Source organism: Canis lupus, chromosome 3 (assembly GCF_011100685.1).
Source record: "Canis lupus familiaris isolate Mischka breed German Shepherd chromosome 3, alternate assembly UU_Cfam_GSD_1.0, whole genome shotgun sequence".
In the NCBI taxonomy this organism is placed as follows: Eukaryota; Metazoa; Chordata; class Mammalia; order Carnivora; family Canidae; genus Canis; species Canis lupus.
Genome location: NC_049224.1, coordinates 17,527,545 through 17,543,543, shown reverse-complemented (window position 1 = coordinate 17,543,543; position 15,999 = coordinate 17,527,545). Strand labels below are relative to the sequence as shown.

Genomic DNA, 15,999 nt, shown 5'->3' with positions numbered 1-15,999 from the left:
GGGTAAAATAGTAACATAACACGTTTTATTCTGGTCATTATATGTGTATACATACAATTGCAAAACTCAAAGAATGCAAATATTTTATTAGCCATTCAAAATGATGACATTATTTATAATTTATTTAGTAGTGTTTGAAGTGCAAAATTAGACATGCACATTCTTTTTAGGCTACTTGTTTTATTCCCATTGAAACTAACTGAAATATATTTCTCAGTAAATATCTTTAGCCTGAAGCATAGAGTATGGGAAAGCTATTGTGGAAAAACACTTTTGGAATATTCTTGAAACATTCAATCTTGTTGACTCACAATCTTTTCTATAGGGTATTTAGGTCACTAATGCTATTTTTGCCAAGAAAAACCCAATGCATTTAGTTTGTTTGGTTGCTCTTCTTATTTTCAAAAGCTGTATTAAATTATTCTTCCTTCTTTCCTCTACTACAGGTCTTGAAATATATGGCCTATAAAATCATTCTCTTTGGGAAAGAATTGCAGACAAGTCATCATCCTTTGAGGATAAGTTCGATTAAAAGGTAAATTTAGGCCTCTGGACATCATACAAGTAGTCACTACACAATGAAATTGTTGATCACATCAGAAGTACTGATTGTTACCCATTTTGTGTGTTTTAAGGCAAACTGTCATTGAGAATTAAAAATGTGTTCTTGAATTAAATGAATAAAAATGTATTTTTAACTCATCTGTAACACTTCACATATATTTTTAAATAGTTTAAAATAGTTTGAAGTAGGATTTCTGAATTAATCATTGTTTTAAGTAGTTTGGATTAGAGTTTTAAATCCCATATTTCCTGTGAAAAGAGGGAGTAGAAGACAGAACATTTATATTAGAGTGCTTTACATACTAATCATCTGGAATGGGATATAATAAACTATTTCAAATGTTCTTCCACTTGTAATGATAGGATGTCTTTAGATAATTTTACAGAATTTATTTTATTTTACTAATTGATTGGTATATTCGTCATCCAGAGATATATTAGTGAAAGCTGGATTCTAAATCACTTTCTTATGATAAGCTTTCCAATTAATTCTTCTCACACTGTTTTCCTGGTGACATTTGAACTTCTTTCATTATATAAAACACATCTGGAATGAGACATTGCTGAATAATAATCATGGATGCTAACATGTTAAAGATTGGACCCCTGACATAGTCAAATGTGTTCTGGTTTAAAACAGTGACCTCAACTAATGCTGCTTTAAGTGAACCACATTTAGAATGAATATATAGGCAGGTCTTTTTAGTCTGCCTGTCATGTGGTAAAATTGGTCAAAAAGAATGAAATCAAATTGCAAACTATGTCTCCCTTGTTTAATGGAATTAACTATATTCAGTTATATTTTTTCTCTCATCAGCAAATATTTTTTCTTTCTTCTTGTCTAATATGAAAAATATTACAATAAGTAAATACTTAAAAAGGATTACCTAAAACATATGTTGAATCATGTATTACTTATAATTTACATTTGTATTATAGGGTTACTGAATTTCTTCTGTGGTGTATTTCATAAAAGAGAAGATGCTGATAAGATCCCGTTTAAATGGCTTGCTAATACCAGAAGCAGATCATTTAAAATGGACCTTACATCTTTATAGGATGTTAGAAATGAAGACATTACCTCAAAATGTAGGTAATTATTGCCTCCTCTTTTATCAGTGCTATTTTCTGAGGTATTATCATAAGAGAGCACTTTAGTATTAAGCAGGGCCTTCAAGTGGCAATAAATCAGTCCAACTGAGTCATCATTGTCTAGGGCATCTGAACTACTGCAATGTTGTGGATCCTACCGAGAGTGTGAAATCACTTGACCCTTGGCATTAACCTTTGCTGAATGAATAGACACTGCTTTCCACATCGAGGAACAAAGCAGAAGACTATTGATTAAACACCACATTCACTTGATATTAAAAACTGGCTGAACTCACTTCTTGCTTCCAGTTCCAAAGGGAGAAGCCCAGAGAGTTGCTGGGTCTCAAGAGAATGGATGTTTGTAATTCAGAGCAATGTTTTTCCTGCAAAGTACTTTTTTTCTCCTCTGATCAATAACTAGCAGCCATGATCAGCCATGAGTATGTATTGTCAATTCTGACCTGTGTATTTTATCACTGAAGGTGAGAGGTCACAGGGCTGTGACTAATATTTCAGGTCTAAGCATGAATTGTTTCCTGACTTCAATATCTGTTTGAAAGAGCAATTTGTTTTATTTTATTTCTTGCCTTATGAATCATTGTTTAGGCAATTGATTTGTCTGCATTAGTAAAATACACACTTTTTTTTTCTGAAAATTCTTGGGTTTTATCACTATTTTGCCAGAGGTTGAATTTGCTAGAACTCAGCATTGGAAGAAATTGTGATAAAAGAACATCCTTAGGATCTCTATTTTGTTTTATTGGGGAAAGAGTAATATTGTAGTTAAGTAAAATTTTCAAGTTAGATGAAAGCAAAAGCTTTGGAAGAGAGTGTAGCAATACATGTCAGCGTAAACAGAACAATGAAAGATATTTTGTAAGAATTCTTAAGCTTAATTATCTTCTGACCCATTGCATGTAGTTATACTGTTGGCAGTAGTCCGACAGCTCCTTTGTAGATAGATCTACTTTATCCAGAAAGAGAACATGTATTATTGACTGATAAATCAATTCAACTCATGGAACTAGAGTTAAATTAAAAAAAAATTTAGCCACAAATGCGAAAATCACTTTTATTTTGCATTTAAATCATTTTTGTGTGTTTCTATAACCAAGGTTATTTTTATTGCAGGAAGCAACATAAACAGCTACCTTAGAGAAGATCTTTCTTCTCTAAGATTCCATATTATTTTGAACCAAGGATATTACACCAGTAAAACTCCTTAGAAATAATTGTTTTCATCGCTAAGGGTTTGACTGGCTTGTGTTGAGCACCAACCAGAAATTCTAGATCAGCTAGTTGTGAACCTGTCATGGTTGAGCAAAGATCATTCCTTGCCTGAATAATAGAAAATATTTCCTCTAAGGACATAATGGTGTAATTTAATACACGCACAGTCTCACACAGTTTGCACAATTTTTGAAAAGGAGTATTAGAAGGCTGAGGGAAGTTGATAAAATGAATCATGCTGCTAAACTTAATGGTCAATCCTTTTGATTTGATGCTTTCTACGGGATATGTAGCCCCTGAAATCTTTCTTTAAAAGCTACTGAAGCTTGGAAAAATGTGAACAACGCTGAATTTAAACTCTATTTTGGTTATGTATTATATATTCCTTTTTTCTTCATTATTAAGGACATTTGTATAGAAGTCATTTTCATTTCACTATTATCTAGAGCACAGGCGTGCTATATGGACGCAAGAGCCTTGGACTTACTTTGACACTTGGGGGTACCTATGTACAATTTGACTGCAATAGTAGAGTACCAACTTTTTTTTGTGCATGCCAAAGCGTATAAAGATAATTGTTTACACATACTGGTATTTTTAAGGTTATTTTGAATGAAAACATTGAACTAGAGTTTGTTGCTTTGAAGTACCAAATAAAGGCTTTTTTATTCGGCTGTGCATGCTAGTGAATGAGATAATTTTGTGACATTTTAGACGGAATTAACTGTGGCTGCGCCAAGGTCCCATGGCAGGTGGTGACATAGCTGCAATTAGAATCCACGCAGCACATCCTGCAGGCCCTTTTGTGATGTCTTTGGTGTCTGTGTGTGGCTTCCAAATGGAAGTTAATTTTAAATAAGGTTGGTGAGATAGAATAAAACGGTTACAATTTATTATGACCAATATTGGAATTCTGTATTCAGAATTGGAAGGAGAGGGAGAAGGAAAGAGAAAGAGACAGGAAGGAGAAGGAAAGAAAAGAGGAAAACATTCCTAGCTCAGCTCTATGATTTAAAATCATGGTTAGATAGGAACCTCACATGCTTATGTTAATGGGGGTGAGGAGTTTGAGTTTGTAAATTTTTAATGCTCAAAAAAGTAAGTAGCCTCTTCAGATAGACTTCTGGCAGATGAAATCCCCCCGTCCCTGTTTTTTGAGATAACCTAGAGATAGTTTAGAACACATGTAGGTAAAAGTGAAGAATGAATCTTTCCACTGTTTAGAGGAGAGATTGAGGATGGTTACTCTTAAAATACATTGTTTGTAAATTCTAAAAAAAAGAAGTCCCTGTGGGTTTTTTTTCCCTAAAGTTGAGATAGTAGAACTCCAAAAGTACTCTGCCCCAGATTGATTATTCAAAATTGATCTCTTCTGAAGGCAAACTTTGACGTGATTCCCATTTATCTGATCAGTCATAGGAAACTTTTCAAAAAGAAGTTCTCTGTAACAGTTCATATCTAAAAAATCCAGCTCTCAAGGTTTCCCTAGCCTGAACACAATAGTCTCCAGCCTGGTTGAAATCTTTTTAGTGAGATCTTTTGTTTCCTTGAATTAGCAGAAGACTTTGAAATTGACTACACATTGTTAAATCTTTGCTTGGGATCTAGTAAAAGCCCATATAGTTTATCTGACACAGTCGAGTTTATCTTTTTACATTTGTCATTCCTCATAAAAGATATCGACCAGAATTTTTGTGACTTTGACCAGCAGAAAACCTTAGCTGACATACTCAAGGCTGAAATGCAGTCATCGGAAATGGAAGCACTTCAACCCTGCCCCTGTGGCGAGAATGGCTTCCCGTTAGACAATCTGGTCAGATTCTTTATGGACCCAAAGGGAGGTACATGTGCTGGGCATTGCGTTTATGTTTTTTCTGACCTACCTGCTCCTTAGAGCTGCATCCTAAGACTGCTGCTTGTGTAAAACCTTTCAGAACTATGCATCATTGATCTGGCCATAATCACACTGATCTGTTGGCTTTTCACTAAACTTTACTTAAGTGAAAACTAACCTTCTGCTTCCTCTTTGGGGTTATGATTGACTGTATGTCTTTCGAATGTGAAGATGCTGGCTGTGAAACTGGAACACTGCTTTTAAATGTCTTCTAAAGAAGCAAAGAAAAATGTGTCCCCTCAACCACTACAGAGCGAGATAAAAGAAAATAATGACGGTGTGCACTGCGTTGTCAATGATGACCTTTAGGGAATCTTTTTAGAACATCTCCACAGCTAGAAAAGGCTTTTCTCTCCCCCCTCAAAATTGATTTATTCCAAACTTATTATTAAAATAATTTCATGTTGTTAAATCTCAATTCCTTGATGCAGTTTTTCACTGAGGCTACACATGTATTAATTGAGAGTCCCTTTATTAATTTCCTGGATAACTGGTGAGTGACACTCCCTGCCTGAGATATAGAACTCTGATAGGTGAAGAACTACCGTTGGAATAGAAAACAAGGGGCCATAGGATGTGAAAAATTGGTCAGAAGGAAGAAGGAGAACACCAGGAGAGTATGGGCATAAGATCTAATATAGAATGTGTTCAATCCTGCTCTCCATCCTGACCCCTCCCAAGTCACTTAGAATCTGTGGACTGAATATATGAGGTTAAGCTTTATTTGCAATACATGGGTAGCAAGCTACGAAAAGGCATAAAAATATAAACCATTTTAGGTGTCTCTTATGTGTGAAGAGTTGATTTCAGACGTTAAGTTTTCACTATATACATTTATAATTTCATGACGCTAGGGTAGTCTAAGTATTTAGTAATATTTATGGTCCTCAGTCATTTCTCCCAGTACATTCCATGCATGTGTGTAATTTTTCTACAACTAATAGCTGATTCTTTTATAAAGAATGGTAATGGGAGTGGGTAATTATCATCTAGTTGCTTAGGACTGTACTTTTGTGTATGCAAGGGCAGACCTCTTGCTCCACCTTTCAAAATAGCATTCCTAATCATCACAGTGCACCCAGAGCTGCTGAATAGGGGCATGTGTGCTGACCCGGATTATTAGCACATCCATCTAGCCAGCAATACTATGAAATACTTTCCATTTTTCACATTGCACATTTTTATGTGAAAACACACACACAAGCAGCCTTAATTCAACAGCATAGCTCTGTTTAAGAATTAATGTTTACAATCATGGGTTCCTTCCACATAGTCTCCTAATTCTAAAATTAGCAATAATAAAAAAAAAGGTGGCTAAATAAACAAATATTTGTAAAAATCTTGGTTTCTTTCATGTTTTTCCCTAGATTCCTTTTTTCTTCCAGTTTTGGGTTGTCACAAAAAAACACCATCTGGTTGGGTATAAAAATGGTCTAGTTGGCTGCAAATCAAGGCAAGCTATTATGTCCCGATGAGTTCAGTAAGGTTAGTGATCATGGAGGAATCAAAACAGTGGTTTGAATAGAATTTTTTTTTTAATGAGCAGATTGTGCAATAATCAACTATAGCCCTTATTAAGGAAAAAAGTTTTGTCCTATAATGTAAGGAATGATATCTGACACCCAGAAGGAAAAGAGAACTTTTAAGGTCTTGCCTGATAAAAGAACCTGGGTAACTTACTACAGCAAAGAACTATTCTTCCATTTCTCCAGTGTTCAAGCTACTCCATTTAATGTTGTTTGATTCCATTTATTTTCTGGTTCAGTAAAATGATTTCTTTTATGACTTTTTAGAATGGTCATGATTCTCAAATCAGGTTACCAAATATTATTAAATTAGGCAATAACATTATCTCTTTAGAATTAATGTGGTATAATGTCCTTCCTAATTTATAGTATCTATTCCAGAAAATACTTCTGGGATATATTATTGTCATGAGGATAAGTGAGAAGGAATGTGAAACATTTCCTGGCAAAGAAATTACTGCAAGATACTCAATGCAAAGAAATACCTGATGCTTAACAACATATTGAAAAAAAAAAAAAAACCCTTTAAGAAAAAAAAAAGTCTTGGGATTTTTGTGTGAGAGACCACCTTCAGGATGTGTTTGGGCAGTCCATGTGTTGGAAAGAAATTGTAACCTCACTTTCAAATGGCATTGTCATCCACTTGAGTTGCTATTGTATCCACTGAGCGGGACCCTACGCTTGATTCTAACTGGCTTCCCACTCTCCCGCAAAGCTCTCACTCCATGAGAGGAAATAGGAGTAGGTCCATCAGTCTATTTAAATTTCATTCTCAGAAACTGAATGTTTGTATATACCCTCAGCATTTCTGAAGAGGCCCTGAACCTTCCAACAAACTAGGCAAAGGGAGACCCAGAACATTAAACCTATTTCAAATATGCAGCTACGGCATTGAGATTTTTTTCTTTTTAAAATACCTTCATTATTCTAAGCTAGTTTTATCAAGAGTGCCAGAGTCATTATTAAAAGTATCAGTCAAGTACAGTCTCTTTGTAAAGATACTCGTTGAATAGATTATTACTAACAAACAATAGAACATAGGTTAAAAATTAAGGTGGAATTTGTTGTTATAAATATAGTTTTAAAATAAGTTGTATTTCTTAAGGCTGTATTAACAGTATTTGTCCTAGGTGGGTTAATTGTTTATCAGTAGTAATGGATCCTTGGTGAATTATTGTTGATGCTAAACAATGGTTTTGGTGGTGATCATGGCCTGGCCCAGGGTCTGGTCTGCTTATCTTCAGATTAACCAGTGTCCTTTGGTGCATGGGATGAGAAATGTGACATTGACTTTGGAATTGTGATCAATAGCCTTTGATCTCAGAATCCCTTATTTTCTTTTTTGCAAGTGAATGGCACAAGAAGCACTTTCTCTCTGCAAGAAGGAACGTAAAGGATTTGGAGCTAGAGAGGCATAGATCTATCTCTAATCAGCCAGTTTTGCTGTGTAAGTAAAGGCTGGAAAACAAAAAGAGGCAGAAGTATCCCTCTTTTACAAGTTTAGTACTTGGAGAATAGTGTAGACAGGACTCTATATTTTAAAGCTTTCAAAACAGAGGAAAACTTTCTTTTAATGAACCCAGTCTTACATGACCAAACATCATTCCATCACATCATCACATCATTGTCCACCTGCAAAATAGATTATTTAGTTGGGGATTAAATCTCCTAGGATGAAATTCTAATATCAAGCATGTTGTCTAATATTAATCTCAAAAGGCAGAGCAAGGAAATATAAATGAAAAATTTGATGTAGAAGCCTAGATTGCATGCAAAGGGTCAGAGAACTTACAGGACATATCTATATGGCTCTACCTTTAAGTAAATGAATTTACACAGGTACTTCATCCTAGTGTTTGTACTTTGACTCATTTTAAGTGTCTTTATTTTTGTTTTATGGTATTAACATTATATCATCTGTTTCCTATGCAATTTATATTTTATTGCACTTTGTTTTCTAATCTTTTATTTTTTATTTTTTAATTTTGATTTACTTATGATAGTAACAGAGAGAGAGAGAGAGAGAGGCAGAGACACAGGCAGAGGGAGAAGCAGGCTCCATGCACCGGGAGCCCGACGTGGGATTCGATCCCGGGTCTCCAGGATCGCGCCCTGGGCCAAAGGCAGGCGCCAAACCGCTGCGCCACCCAGGGATCCCTGCACTTTGTTTTCAATTATATCTTCTTTGGAATGAACTTTTCTCTTCCCTTATGAATGTACCTCTGGCTATTCATGGAATATCCTGATTAATTATAGATATCTTAAAACAAGTTTTCATAAATAATTTCATAAAAAATATGGGAATCTTTTGACTACAACTCTAGTACTTTCTAATTTAACCTAGTCTTCAGTACAGCAAAGGATATGCATTGATGCAGGGATTTGTGGTGCAGCTGCAGATTGGTTAAGGTAAGCCACAGTTTGCTAAGGTATGCAGACATTATGTCAAGTACTTGACAGGCATGATACCATTCATCTTTAAAATAATCTGAAGAGGCAAGTATCATCTTCATGCTCTTTACTCCATTGGCAGAGGGACAATCTAAAACTCTAGCTCAAAAATGTTAAGTAACCTTCCCAAGAGCCCAAAGCTAATAAGTGGGAAACCCAGGATACGATTCTAGAATAATTCCACTCTTCATCACATTGTACTGGCTTCTCAATGTGAATGTTCGTTTTGTACCAAGAATTTATGTTTATGCTTTATGTTTTCTGATTCTGTGTCTAGTAGTGAAAATGTTACTGGGAAACAGCATTGATGAGCTTTTCTATTTATCAGTTTGGAACATGTTTGATAACTTAGGCTTTTGGTCATGACTGCGGTTTATCTTCTTTTCTTTATTAGAAATGTTCTTTCTGTATCACTCTCTGCTTTCAGTCTGTATCTTATCAGACAGTAGGTAAATGAATAATCATTAGGGACTTTTTGATAGCGTACTTCCAAATGGAGAAATTTCATTACAGAATGCTACTATGTTAATTTGACATTTATTATGGTTTTCTTAAAAAAACTTTAAAAATGATTTTTTTGAATGTAAATGGTGTACTCATGAACTAATTTGGTCCATAATGCTATATGCTTTCAAGAGGAGGGTAGGGAAAGTAATGGATCTACAGTGAAAAGTAGTACTTTTATGCATGAGTAAACTTGCTTAAACCTCCTTTATTTTATTGTCTATCATCATTTGATCTTTAGATAAATTTTCAAGGTATTGATTTTTTTTATTACAAAATATTTTTGCATTATTTTTTTCTAATTTTACCTCTTGAATATACAAATAACGTATCACACTGGTGATCTGTCATTTCACCCACAAGAGAAAAGTGTAATTTTAATTAATTCAACAACTGAGCAGTTACTACTATGTCTTAGATATGATTCTGGCCCTGGGAATATAATCATGAACCAAATAAACAAGAAGTCAGACTCTCAAGAGAAGACATCAGTAATACTGATAAGTAAATATATAGTATGATCCATAGAAAGAGAGCTAAGAAGATAATGAAGAAAAGAGGCTGAGGGAATATTGGAGATGGTCAGTTTTCGATACAGTAACCAAAGAGGGCCTAAATGAGATGGTGTCATTTGAGTAAAGACTGGAAAGAGGTTAGCTAGCAAATCAAATTTTAAAATGATTTGCCCTGTAAAATGTATTTTATAAGTCATTGTTTACCTGGCATTGTATAACTGTTATATTGATATTAGTGTTTAAGTGATTATTTTTTAAACTATACTCTTGTATGTGTGTGTATTCTTTTAGGCTCTTTGTCCTTTTATTGATGCTTGGAGAATTCAGAGGCAGTTGGTTATTTTTTTTTTGAGAAAGGTAGTATCCTTATCATCCAACTGGCTGGCTGCAGATTATTGGGAAGGAAGACAGAATCCAGAATCGTTTATTTTTTTAAATAAAGAAATGCATAATGCCAGAAGACTAGAGAACTCCCCTTTTCTCCAAGGAGAACATCCTTGAATATCATCTCTTTATAGCAACCAACTCAAAGTTTAAAAGTTCTAGGTGATGACCAGTTCTCTTCATTGATCACGATAAGGTTTTCCCTGATTGAGCTACTTAAAGCCCAAACTTATCTGCTCCTTATATATCCAGTGCACAATGATGGAGAAAAAGCAGATGTGAAATTTGATTGAAATAGTGCTATATTTGTGTGTGTGTCAGTCTTAGTGTATATATCCTGTTGAGTAATTAATTAACATTTAAAAAAATATTTTATTTATTAGATTGAGAAAGAGAAAGAGTACAAGCAGAAGGGAGGGGTGGAGGCAGAGGGAGAGGCAGCCTCTCTCCTGAGCAGGGAGCTCAGTGTGATTCAGGACTGGATCCCAGGACCCCAGGATTAATGACCTGAGCCACAGGCAGATGCTTAACCAACTGGGCCACCCAGGCACCCCCATGATTGGTTAACATTTGAAGCACTTGAAAAATTGGCACCTCATCTACTAGAGCTTACCTCCTCTTGCAACTATGACCAGAGCTTCAATTATCTTTATCTCACCACCAACAAGTGATTTATTAATTAAGATAATTAACTTTAGAAATGATTAATCATTTGTGAAATAAGTGATGTTCAAGGTATGCATACTGTCTAGAATGTTACACACTCATCTCTGCCCTTGTGTGAATAGGGTCTGAGAATCTAGTAACTTCTGTAGACTTTCCTTTCTATTTGTTTCCATTTCTCTGTGGAATGGCACTCCAAGCCTAGGATTTTCTTTAGCTCTGTATTTAGAAACATATGGAGAGGTTCTTTGAGTTAATCCAACTCTATAAACTGAATCCTGTGGCTAGTGTCTGGTGATTCTTACATGCATGGTATGGTTAGAGGGACTAGGAGGAACAGGAACTGAAACTTCATTGCATTTATAGGAAACGTTGTATAGTCACGTAATAAAAGGCACACGTGGCAGAAATTGGTTTCAGTCTTGCAAATTTTTGGGAAGTGAACATATTGGTTACATTTACCTATAACTTTTGGAAGCCAATAGTCAGGAGAAAGAGTCTCATAATTGTGGATAACTATGTTGGTTTAGATCAGCTCACAATTACTACAGTGAAACAGTCTCATTTGGAAAAGGGAGAAAGGAAACACAGCAGTCACATGGTTTATATAGCAGTGACTGAGTCTCAGTGGAAGGAGCATTGGGGCTTCCTGTCCTAACAGCTCCTGCTCCTGCTTTTTTCTCTGTGAGGGTCTTTCATGCCCAATGTCACGATGGCCGCATCTGATCTGGGCTTTGGAGAGTGCTCCCTGCTGGTAGTCACGCACCTCTCCTCCCACTGTCTGTGGTGCAGGCCTGGGCTTCCATTGCAGAGTGCATGGTCATGGGCAGTTCTCTGCTAACTTGTTTAACAGTTCAGTTCCCTACAAACTGTTGTAGAAATTCAGGCTGTTCTTACCTGTGAAAATACATGTCTCAAGATCTTACCTAGAATCTTAAACCTGATAATCTTGGCTCTTAGAGTGGACCTCTATGTTCTGACCTTTTATCCTATTAAGGGCCACAACCTTGAAGCAAGTTGGAACAATGGGGTGCTGGAGCCCTTGTTCCCACTGTTCAACAGAACACTCTTAAGGAAATGGGCTGCTTGATAAAGTTTATGACATAATTTTACTGTTTCTAAGCCTACCATTCTTTTGAACAATCCTTTTATTTTAGGACATTTTTAGATTCATTGAGAAATTGTGAATAGTACAGAGAATCCTCCTATAATGAGGACTCAAGTTTCTCTATTATTAACTTCTTACATAAGCATGATAGATTGGTTACAATTAATGAGGTAATATTGATACATTATTATTAATTAAAGTTCATACTTCATTCCAATTTCCTTTGTCTGTTTTTTGGATCTCATCTGGGATACCACCACTCTCCCTAATCCCCATGTTTCCTAGTCTCCTCTTGGCTGTGATAGTTTCTTGGACTTTCCTAGTTCTTGGTGACTTGACAGCTTTGAGGAGTGCTAGTTAGATATTTTGTGGAATGTCTCTCAATTGATACTTTTTTCTTTTCTTTCTTTCTTTCTTTCTTTCTTTCTTTCTTTCTTTCTTCTTCTTCTTTTTCTTTCTTTCTTTCTTTCTTTCTTTCTTTCTTTCTTTCTTTCTTCTTTCTTTCTTTCTTTCTTTCTTTCTTTCTTTCTTTCTTTCTTTCTTTCTTTTCTTCTTCTTCTTCTTCTTTTTCTTTCTTTCTTTCTTTCTTTCTTTCTTTCTTTCTTTCTTTCTTTCTTTCTTTCTTTCTTCTTTCTTTTCTATTTCTTTCATTTGACAGAGAGAGCACAAGCATGAGTGACAGAGCAGGGAGGGGCAGATGGAGAGGGAGAGGGGGAGAGAGAATCTTGAGTAGGCTCCACGTCCAGCATGGCACCTGACTCAGGGTTCTGTCTCAGGACCCTGAGATCATGAGCTGAGCTGAAATTAAGAATCAGAGGCTATATTGACTGAACCACTCAGGTTCCCCAGAATTGATAATTTTCTAATGTTTCTCTCATGATTAGACTGATACGCATTTTGGGGAGGAAGATCACAGAGATAAAGTGCTGTTTTCATCGTATCTTATTAAGAGTACATACCATGAAAAAATGAGTTACTATTGTTGAAGGTAACTCCAGGCACCAGGCTGAAGTGATGTTTGTTATAATTCTCTGTTCTAAACTTAGCTTTCTTCTCCTCTTGTACTCTTTAGAAAGAGGCTACTATGCACAACCCACACTTATATAGTAGAAAGTTATGTTCCATATTTTTGATAGTGAAGTATCTACATAAATTATTTAGAATTTTCTGCATTGGAGCTTTGTCTATTCTGCCCTATTTATTAATTGAATCATTTATCTATATGGGAATTTTTAAATTCTTTGTCTTATAATCCAATATTTATTTATTATGTTGCTTAAATTGTTCCAGTTTGAGCATTGGGAACTCTAGCTTTATCATGTGTATTTCTTGCCTCAGTCCTAGAAATAGCCATTTCTCCAAGGGGCCCTGGATTCCTTTACTGGATTTTACTTGGAATTATGTTGAGCCTATATTTCAAGTTGGAAAGAATTGACATATTAATAATATTATTTTGCTGCAGATGAACTTGGACTATCTCTTAATTTATTAAGATCTTATTTGGTTCCATTCATAAGCATTTTGTGGTTTTCCTCCTTTAGAACTTGTCAGATTTTATTAGATATACACCTAAGTGCTTTCTTTCTTTCTTTATTTTGGTGCTAATGTAATGGTTTTGTGCTTTTAATTTTAGGTTCCAATTATTCATCACTGGTATATAAGAAAACATTTGTCTTTTATTTTTATTTTTTTTTAATTTTTATTTATTTATGATAGTCACACAGAGAGAGAGAGGTGCAGAGACACAGGCAGAGGGAGAAGCAGGCTCCATGCACTGGGAGCCCAACGTGGGATTCGATCCCAGGTCTCCAGGATCGCGCGCGCCCTGGGCCAAAGGCAGGCGCCAAACCGCTGCGCCACCCAGGGATCCCCATTTGTCTTTTATATGTTAACTTTGTGTCCTGTGACCTTTCTATAATCATTTATTAGTTCCAGGAGTTTTTGTGCTGATTCTTTGGAGTTTTCTACACAGATAGTCATGTCATCTGTGAACAAAGACAGTTTTATTTCTTCCTTTCCAATCTATCTTCTATTTCCTTTTATTTTTCTTGATCTTATTACATTAGCTAGGATTTCCAGTACGATATTAAGTAGAAGTGATGGTAGTAGCATCCTTGCCTTGTTTCTGATTTTAGAAGGAAACATCTCATTTGTCACTATTAAGTTTGATGTCAGCTGTAGGTTAATTATAGATGCTGTTTATCAAGTTGAAGAAGTTCCCTTCTCTTCCTAGTGTGCCAAAGGTTTTTATCATGAGGTATATAGCTTTTGTTACCCCCATAGATGAGACAGGAACACTACAGCAGGCTGAAATGGGACAGACACTCCCCTTCTACTCTGCTGAGATAAGCTCAAGTAAAGCTCGAGTCTTTTCCCTTGGAAAGGAGGTCTTTGTTATACAGAATGATTTGGGCATATTTCACAGTAATTACTTATATGCCACAACTATGAGAGGATTTTTCTTGGATTTTCACCATAAGAACCTGGTGGGGTCCATGAAACTCACAAGATTCTGGGGGCTCCCGTCAGACTAAGGCCCTTCAGGAGTTTCTCACTTTTATGCTAGTCCACACTCAGGCTCTAGTACATCATCATATTACCATTGGAGTGTCCTCACCAGTTTACCCTCCAGTAGTTCTGTCACAAGAAGGTAGATCTTGTATAAATTTGCTGGATTCTCCTCTCTTTCTGGATTTTAGAGTGGCAGTTTTCCCTTCCCTATAGTTCTCTGATGTGTCCCAAAAAAGTCATTGACTGAAGTCCAAGCTTGATATGAATATTTTTTCAAGTATCTTGTTTCTAATTGCTTCTGTTTAGACTATAGAAACAACTAGTATATATCCAAAGTAAAGAACCTTCAGTCTTTTCTGATTTTGCTTTAGGAACTGGGACTATATTTTGAATGTAAGAAAATGGGACAGTCTATTCTCCTTTCATAGTGAGAATTAGCATAATAATATAGGTTCTAACATCCTAGGATGAAGCAAAACAGTGCTTGAGTTCTGTTGTTATCCTATGTTAACGATTGGACCTGTGACTTTTCACTAATTTCTATGGTTCTGATTTTTTGCCTGACAATAAATTAGGTTCAGATAACCTATATTTACTCATTAAGTACTCTTGTGCTTGGTATCATGTTAGATGTTAGGGAAAGAGGAGTCATTAAAAAATGAACCAGATATGAAAAAAGTTGCTATTACTCTTAGACTATAATGATGAAGATGAAATAAATGCCCCAGAGTGGAACAGATTAGGTGTCACTAGAAGGGTCATTACTGACCAGTAGGAACAGAATTATGGAAGAGATATCATTTGAATTCATTCTTGAAGAGTAGGTAGGATTTGGCCAGGCTAAAATAGGAAGAATGAGTATGCCAGGCAGAGCCATCTGAGTGAGCAAAAGGCATACATGTTAGAGGAAATGTTAATTAAGTTAAAAAATGAGTGGAAGGAAAGAGAGAAAATAAACTGAGTATCTACTATGTGTGAAGAAATACCCTTTTATTTATTTTATTTTATATTTTTAAAATATTTTATTTATTTATTCATAAGAGACACAGAAAGAGAGGCAGAGACACAGGCAGAGGGAGGAGAAGCAGGCTCCATGTAGGGAGCCAGATTTAGAGACTCGATCCCGAGATTGCGGGATCATGCTCTGAGCCAAATGCAGATATTCAACCACTGAGCCACCGAGGCGTTCCAGGAAATACCCTTTTAAAAATGAATTTCACTTAATAGTAAAACAACCTTCCAAATTTGGTAGTATTTGCTCCATTTAAAAAGTAAAAGACTTCTGGGACGCCTGGGTGGCACAGTGGTTGGGTGTCTGCCTTTGGCTCAGGGCATGATCCTGGGGTTCCAGGATCGAGTCCCACATTGGCATCCCTGCATGGAGTCTGCTTCTCTCTCTGCCTGTGTCTCTGCCTCTCTCTGTGTGTCTCTCATGAATAAATAAATAAGATCCTTAAAAAAAAAAAAGTAAAAGACTTCATTTGTGTGTGTGTGTGTGTGTGTGTGTGTGTTTATGTGGCTAATCTGAAGGTCACTAACTAGTAAATGACACAGCTA

The 15,999-nt window shown here is 35.8% G+C and overlaps 1 long non-coding RNA gene across 1 annotated transcript in view; it reads left to right on the top strand.

The window, feature by feature from the left end:
* LOC102151569 overlaps positions 1–15,999 on the top strand; it is a 503,105-nt gene that overhangs the window by 170,844 nt on the left and 316,262 nt on the right. Inside the window, exons 3-4 of the long non-coding RNA XR_005356708.1 lie at positions 447–535; positions 1,504–1,653. This is a non-coding gene — a long non-coding RNA (uncharacterized LOC102151569). The remainder of the gene's footprint in view (positions 1–446; positions 536–1,503; positions 1,654–15,999) is intronic.